This window comes from Fukomys damarensis, unplaced genomic scaffold (genome assembly GCF_012274545.1).
Source record: "Fukomys damarensis isolate Sample0158 unplaced genomic scaffold, DMR_v1.0_HiC HiC_scaffold_38, whole genome shotgun sequence".
NCBI classification, from domain to species: domain Eukaryota; kingdom Metazoa; phylum Chordata; class Mammalia; order Rodentia; family Bathyergidae; genus Fukomys; species Fukomys damarensis.
This window is the reverse complement of record NW_022900950.1, coordinates 30,887,989-30,895,441: the sequence shown is the minus strand read 5'-3', so window position 1 is coordinate 30,895,441 and position 7,453 is coordinate 30,887,989.

The window sequence follows — 7,453 nt, the reverse complement described above, 5'->3', positions numbered from 1 at the left end:
CCCCCCCCCACAAAAAAAAAAAAAAAAGGAAAGAAAGAAAGAAAAAAAGAGTATGCCCTCAATGTGCATCCATTTAGCTATAAATGTCTCTAGTTTCTCCTTCTTTGTGGCTGAGTAATACTACTCCATTTTATATTTTAAAAAAATTGTTCTTATCCAATCTCCAGTTTATGGGCAAATGGGCTGTTTCCAAGTTAGCTATTACAAACTGTGCCTCTATAAATATAGGTGCACATTTATCACTGTGGTATAATTCTTTTAATTCTTTTGGGAAGATACCCAGCAGAGGGATGGCTGGGTCAAATGGGACCTCCAATCCTAGTTTTTTTTAGGTATCTCCATGTGGATTTCTACAGTGCTTGCACCAGTCTGCTCTCCCACCAACAATGGAGAAGGGTTCCTTTCTCCCCACAACCCTACCAGCATTTGCTGTTGATTTATATTTTGATAGCAACCATTTTTTCTGGGGTGAGGTGAATTTTCAGTATTGTTTTCATCTGCATCTCTCAAATGACCAGTGAGGTTGAACAATTTTTCATATGTTTATTTGCTGCTTTTACTTGGTTGTCTGAGAAATTTCTGTTTATTTCAAATGCCCATTTTTGAACTGGGTCTTTATATTTGTGGGGTCTGGTTTTTTAGAGTTCTTTATATATTCTAGATAGTAGACCTTTTGTCTGAGGAACAGCTGGTAAAAACATTTTTTTTCCCACATTGTAGGTCGCCTCTTAGTTCTGTTGGTGATTTCTCTTTTAGTGCAGAAGCTTTTTATTTTATTTTTTTGGTTTTTTAAAAAATTTGTTTTTTTTTTGCTTTGTTTTTTGAGACAGGGTCTCACTGTGTAGTCAAGACTGACCTGGAACATCACTCTGTATCCCAGGCTGGTCTCAAACTCACAGTGATCCTCCTGCCTTAGCCTCCCAAGTGCTGGGATTATAGACATATGCCACCATGCCCAGCTTAGAAGCTTTTTAATAAGATGAGATTCCAGTTTTTGATTCTTTGTGCTAGTTCCCATGCTACTGGGGATTTGTTCATAAAGTCTTTTTCTATGCCAATGTCTTCAAGAGTTCTATGTAACTTATCTTCCAGAAAGTTTACTGTTCCTGCTTTAATATTTAGATCTTTAGTCCACTTCAATTTTAGTTTAGAGCATAAAAGATAGGGGTCTAGTTTTGTTGTACCCAAGTCGCAAAGTCCCCAAAGACCACCAAGGAGTCCGGTCCGATGCAGTCACACAAGGAGTTTATTGTAAGCTCGAGCCTGGACTCTCGTTTTCCACCAACGCCTTGGTTTCTGACCGAGAGCCCCGACTCACTTTCAAAGCAGGATTATATAGGGTTGGGGAGGCCTGAAACCTTTTATTGGTGCTATTTTTAACTTTCTATTGCTATTGGATATTGCTGGGGTACTTACAGGAAATAACCAATGCCCAGGTGGAGGGGCAGGTTCAGCGGGGGTCATTATGTTCTTTTTCCAAAGAACATCTGATATGATTAAACAATTAGGCAAACTCTCTATGCTTAGCAAAGCATGTGGGATTTTTTATTTAACTTATCTCTAACTTCTCTTATTTTGTAAACTTAAGCAACTATTGGGGAGGGAGTAGATTCAGGGTCAGAGCAAGAGGAACAGACAAACAGGAGGTTACAAAATGGAATTTTTGTAACTCTTTGTCCCAAAAACTTGGTCTTTACATTCCGAGCAAAGGGCAAAGAGGGAGCCCACCTTGATCAGAAAACTTGGTTCCCACCCTTTTAATCTTTGGCAGGTTGAAATCTAGTTTTTCCAATGCCATTTATTAAACAGGCTATCTTTCCTCCAGTGAGGATGGTTGGCCCCTTTGTCAAAGATGAGGTAGCTGAGTATATCTGGAGTTTCTGCATCTTCTGATCTGTTCCACTGATCCTTGGGTCTGTTTCTTTGCCCATACCATGCTGTTTTTAATCACAGTGGCTTTGTAGTATAGTTTCAACTGTATAGTTTGGGGATTGTGATACCCACTGTCATGTCTCTGTTGCCTAGAATTGCTTTTGCTATTCTAGGTCTCTTCCAGTACAAAATGTATTTTTGGATTGTTTTCTCTAGTTCTGTGAAATATACTGTTGGGATTTAAATAGGGATTGCATTTAATCTATATAGCAGTTTTGGAAGTATGGCAGTTTTCACTATATTGGGTCTTTCTACCCAGGAACAAGGGATGTCTTTCCATTTTCTTATATCCTGTTTTACCTTTTTTTTTTTTTTTAGAGTGCTGTATTTTTCAGTGTAGAGGTCTTTTGCTTCCTTTGTTAGATTGATTACTAGATATTTCACTTTTTTGGATTCTATTGTGAAAGGAATTGTTTCCTTAGTTTCTCTCTCAGTGAGTCTGTTATTTGTGTAGGAGAAGGATATTGATTTTTTGGTGTTGACTTTGTATCCTGATACTCTACTGAATCTGTCAATTAAGTCTAGAAGTCTTTTGGTGGAGTTTTGGGGTCTTCTCTGTAAAGTAATGTGTCATCAGCAAATAATAACAGTTTAACTTCTTCCTTTTCTATTTCGATTCCTTTTATTTCTTTTTCTTGTTTAATTGCTGTGGCTACTGTTTCCAGAACTATATTGAATAGGAGTGGTGACAGTGGACATCTGTGTCTTGTTCCTGATTTTAGCATGGTTTTCAGTTTTTTAAGATTTAGTATGATGTTGGCTGTTGGTTTTTCATAGCTAGCCTTTATCAGGTTGAGATAAAAATCATCAATTCCAATTTTCTGTAGGGAGTTTTAAAAAACCATAAATGGGTGTTAGATTTTGTCAAATGCTTTTTCTGCACTGAAACAGATGATCATATGGTTTTTGCCCTTGGCTCTGTTAATATAGTGTATTACATTTATTGATTTATGTATGTTGAACTATCCTAGCATCCCTGAGATAAATCTGACTTGGTCAGGGTGTATGATCTTGATGACTCTCTGTATTCTGTTTGCCAGTATCTTATTGAGAATTTTTGCATCTATATTCATTAGGGAGATTGGCCTCTAGTTCTGTTTTTTGGTTGGGTCTTTCTCTGCTTTTGGAATCAAAGTTACACTTCCAAGAATGAATTTGGAAATATTGTTTCCCTTTCAATACCATTGAAGAGTTTAAAGAGTAATGGCAGTAGTTCTTCTCTAAATGTCTTATAGAATTCAGCAGTGAAGCCATCAGGACCTGGGATTTTTTTCTTTGTTGGTAAATTTTTAATTATGTTTTCAATTTCACTGATTGTAATTGGGGTGTTTAGAATTTTTATATCTTCATTTCATTTTGGTAATTCATATATATCTAGGAATCTGTCCATTTCTTCTGTGTTTTCCATTTATTAGGGTATATGTTCTCAAAATAGGTATTGATAATCCTCTGGATTTCTGCTGGATCTGTTGTGACTTCACCTTCTTCATTTCTTAATTGCATGGATTTGAGCCTTTCCTTTTTTTTATATAAGGTTGGCAAAGGGTTTATCAATTTTATTTATTCTTTTGAAAAACCAACTCTTTAATTCATTTATTTTTTTTGTATCATTCTCTTAATCTCCATTACATTAATTTCTCCTCTGATCTTTACAATTTCCTCCCTTATATGAGCTTTGGGTTTATCTTGCCCTTCTTTTTCTAGGAGGTTGGGGTGCAGCATTAAGCTATTTATTTGAGCTTGCTTTGTTTGCCTAGTGTGGGCATTCACTGCTATGAATTTCCCTGAGCTTGCTCTGTTTTCCTACTATGGGCTTTCACTGATATGAATTTCCCTCATATAACTGCTTTCATTGTGTCCCATAGATTCCTATATGTTGTATTGGCATTATTATTTTATTATAGAAACTGCATAATTTCTTCTTTAATTTCCTCTAGGACCCATTGGTTGTTCAGGAGAGTGTTATTCAATTTCCATGTCTTTGTGGAATTCTTGCAATTTCTTATACCATTGATTTCCAATTTAATCACACTATGATTGGTCTGATAATATACAAGGGATAACTTCAACTCCTTTATATTTACTTAGACATGTGCTGTGAGCTAGCATATGGTCTATTTTGGAGAATGATCCATGTGTAGCTGAAAAGAATGTATATTCTGATTTTGTGGGTTGAAACATTCTGTAGACATTTACTAAGTCTATTTGTTCAAAGGCTTGGTTCAGTTCTAATATTTCATTTTTTATGTATTTTTTGTCTAGATGATCTATTTGTGACAGTGGGGTATTGAGGTCCCCCACTACAACTGTATTAGTGCTTATTTGGTTTTTCATATCCATTAATATTTGTTTTATATAGTTGGAGGCACTAGTATTTGGTGCATTTATGTTTATGATTGTCCTCTGTTCCTCTTGGATTGCTCCGTTTACAAGGATGTAGTGACCTTCTTTGTCTCTCTTTATTTTGTTTTGAAATCTACTTTGTCTGCAAATAAGATAGCTACCCCTGCTTTTTTCTGGGTTCCTGTCACATGGAGAACTGTTTTCCATTCTTTTACTCTAACTCTATGAATTTCTTTTTGAATTAGGGGTGTTTCTTATATATAGCATATTGTTGGACTTTGCTTCTTAATCCATTCTGCCAGTGGATTTCTTTTGATTGGTGAATTAAGGCCATTAACATTGATGCTTATAACTAATATGTATTGACTTATCCTTGTCATGTAATTTTCCTGTGGTTGGCTCCTGTATTTTTTATTTTTTTCCCCCTCTTCCTTTAATTTATTGCCTTGCCTGATGGCTTTACTCTTTTGGATCTCATGGAGTTGTGACCTTCATTGTTTTCTTCTAGGATATTGTTTAGAATTGTTTGGTGTGCTGGTTTGGTATTCATGAAGTTTCTCAGGTGTTCTTTGTCGTGGAAGTATCTTATTTCCCCATCAGTTTTGAAAGATAGTTTTGCAGGATACATCATTCTAGGTTGGAGGTCGTTTTCTTTTAGGGCTTGAAATACCTCACTCCAGGACTCCTTGACTTGAGGGTTTGTGTTGAAAAGTCTGCCATGATTCTGATGGGTATTACTTTGTATTTGATTTGTTTCTTTTCTCTAATTGTTCTTAGTATTTTGTTCTTCTGTTGGGTTTCTGGAATCTTGACTGTTCTATGTCTAGGAGTAGATTTTTTTTTTTTTGTACCAGGAATCAAACTCAGGCCCTTGTGCTAAATCCCCAGCCCCTAGATGTAGATTTTTTAAAATCATAGCTAGTTGGAGTCCTATATGCCTCCTTTATCTGTATGTCAAATTATTTTGTTCTGTTTGGGAAGTTTTCTGTCAATAATTCTTTGAATAGTTTTTTTTTAAAATGTCATTTGTACTTTCTCCTGCTTTTCCATGGACTCCTATCAGTCTTACATTTTTCTTCTTTGCATCATGTAGGAGCTGCTGGATCAATTTCTCATGGTCCCATACTATTTTCAAGAAATCTCTCTTTTCATGCTCACTAACTGCAATCCTGTCTTCCATATCTCATATTCTGTTTTGACATTGCTTCATTCTGCTGTAAATACTTTCAGTAGTGTTTCTAATGTCCTAGATATCTGTTTGAATCTATTTCATTGATTCCATTTCTTTCCTATGTTGGGCATTCATGATTTCCATTTTTTTTTCCTATGCTGTGCATTCAGGGCTTCCATCATGGTCCTGAACTCATCTATTTTTAAAATCTATTTCTGTTCTAGAGTCTTTAATCATGTTTTTCATTGTGCTCACCATCTGTGCAGTTATCTGGGGAATTATTTCTGTTTTGAATTTTTCTAGAGCCTCTTTCATCTGTTTTGCTACTTCCCGTAACAAAAGGGTGTCAACGTGGTTGATTATCAGATTTTTTTCACCTCATTTCTCTAAGAATTTGCCTTTGGTGAGCTGGAAGTCTGGATTTGTGCCTTGCTTAGGTGTCTTCTTATTTCTATTTTTGTTGTTGGTGTTTTTGTTTTGTGTTTAATTCCTGGGTTGATAATTCAGTATTGTTTATTGTAGATATCATTGTTGCTTGTATTTAGAACCCTTATGAAGTGATTGCTTCTTGGAGGTATCTTCCAGAAATAGCTGGTCTTTAGGTTTTGAGTCTCTAAGACTCTTAGGCAATCTTTTTTTCAGAACGCCAGAAAGGACAACTGATTAGTTCAATCACAACACCTTAGCCCAAGTGATACAACCAGCAACAACAATAGTATCAAGCACAGCTTAGAGAATGACAATCTGTGGTAGCTATTAATCTATCACCTTTATCCATGTGAATTAAATAAAAATTGAGGACCAGCCCAAAATAGGTTTTTAGTGAATAGACTCTTCAATATAGCAACTTTACCCTTTGGGATGAGGACTTAGAAAGAGCTGGGAAGGGAGAGATAGATTAGAAGGATAGGGAAAGGTTAGAAGTGAGGCCAGAGAACACAGGATAATCAGGCAAACTCTGGGAAACTGTTGAAAAGAAGAGGAAAAGTGAGAACAAAAGAACAAAGGCAAGAACAGAATAAATTAACAGCATTAGGAAGCTAGAAATTGTATCCACTTATTTATAAAACTAATGACAATCAAGAGAAGGAAAAAGAGAAGAAAAGAAAAAAATCCAAATTAGAACAAGAACAGGCACAAAAAAGGAAGAGAGATGAAGAACAAAGTGTGTGTGTGTGTGTGTGTGTGTGTGTGTGTGTGTGTGTGTGGCGGGGTGGGGGATAAATTTGAAAAAAATCAAAAATAAAAAAATAATTTAAAAAAGAATAAAAGGCCTCCTTCAGGATATGTCTCTGGGGTTGCAGTATGCAGATCTAAGTTAATTAGTCTCAGCAAGCCAATTGCAGTCCACTGAGATTCAGCCTGATTTCTGGCTGCAAGGCCCAAGTTGAGCTCCCTGACCTCCTACTAGAATGAACTCTGCAAGGTTTTACTGCGAGTTCCAGCTGCCCTTCGCCTGAAGATAGTCTATGGGAGGTGTTGATTCCTCCAACTTAACAACTACAGTGGTCTGGTGTACCTTTATTGCAGAGATTTTCTTAACTCTTCCAGTGGGCTTCAGTTTTCATCAAGGAGCCTCAGAGAGGCCCTCTCTCTATTGTTCACTTCTACTCTATCTTCTAGAGCTCAAAACAATGGCCTTTATGACCCCCTGAGCCTTTGCAGTGTGGATCCAGGTACCAGTGCAGCCTGGAGACCAGAGTCAGGGGGGGTGCTGGGGTGGGGCTGTAGGTGGGCACATGTGGCTTAGCTCCTCAGAGGCCTGGTATGGTGCTAACCCCTTCCCTTTTATCCCATCCAGGCTATAAACCTTTTGGGTAGGCTTCCCCCTTATTCACATTCAGAACCATGATAAACCATTTAGTGGACTAATCTAGTACCACACACCCTTAATTCTAGTATCACATACCCCAATCCAGCATCATACAGCCATGATCCAGCCACCTCCCAAAAGCTCTGCCTATGAGTGCATGAAGCTTTGAAGGGGACCTCTAGATATAAGCCATA